A 962-nucleotide genomic window follows, 5' to 3' on the forward strand; every position below is an offset into this window, starting at 1 on the left:
TCGAAGTCGTTCAGTCTGTTCTCATGAAAGAGCTCAGATGCTCCCTTCCAGATGTTCTCTGGTCATTCATGTGCCTGTGGATGTGTCAAGCCTGGAACCTAACTCCAAATCCCTTCAGCCAAAGCCACCCTGGGCTCAGGACCTGAGACTGCACCCTGGGACTCCTTTACTGGAGTTCTCTATCTTATCGAGAAGAAAAAAAAAAATTTCTCCCAATTCACCAAATGATCTCTTCTGATATATTTGAAATATGTAAAATGCTAAGTAAGAGAACATTTATATTCAAATTATATTCTCCCAAGTGTGTTTATGAAATCATCTTTCTAAGATCCTATTCAATGCTGTGTAGAATCGCATTCTGTTCGGTGATATATTACTATTCCTCAAGGAACTCAGTGGCATGTATTTTCTACCTCAAATTGAATTTTTCTAGTAATTGTGCTTTACGTGTGTAGTAAATACATTCCTCAGTACAGATCTGTGTGCACCATTTCATCATCTCTAAATGATATTCCAAAGGAACGTGGCTTTGCCTTGCTGTGAATAAAACAGCTTGATTATATTTTAGTAATTTGAATTATTTTAACTGAGCAGCAAAGCCAATAGGAACAGAGTTGTACCACTTTGGTTACATTCTCACTCCCCATAGAACAGGACACAAGTCAAACACTTCATTGAGTGATGATTAACGATGAAGACAGTTATTGCACTGAGACATTTGGCATATGTGTTCTGAAGGCTACTTTGTTATTCCGTATGTGACTATGTTAGCCATCCCAGAGTTTTGTTTTACCTCCTTTTTTTTTAAGTGGAAAACTGCTTATACTTTAGCTTTTATCAAACATGAACTGTTTTATGTATTACTTTATGTATTTCTTTAATTATATTTTTAAAATGTACTCTCTTGCTATTAATCTTACTGCCTGATAACCCATTACATTATCATTATTCTGATGAGGGGA

Source organism: Myotis lucifugus, unplaced genomic scaffold (assembly GCF_000147115.1).
Source record: "Myotis lucifugus unplaced genomic scaffold, Myoluc2.0 scaffold_30, whole genome shotgun sequence".
Taxonomy (NCBI): Eukaryota; Metazoa; Chordata; class Mammalia; order Chiroptera; family Vespertilionidae; genus Myotis; species Myotis lucifugus.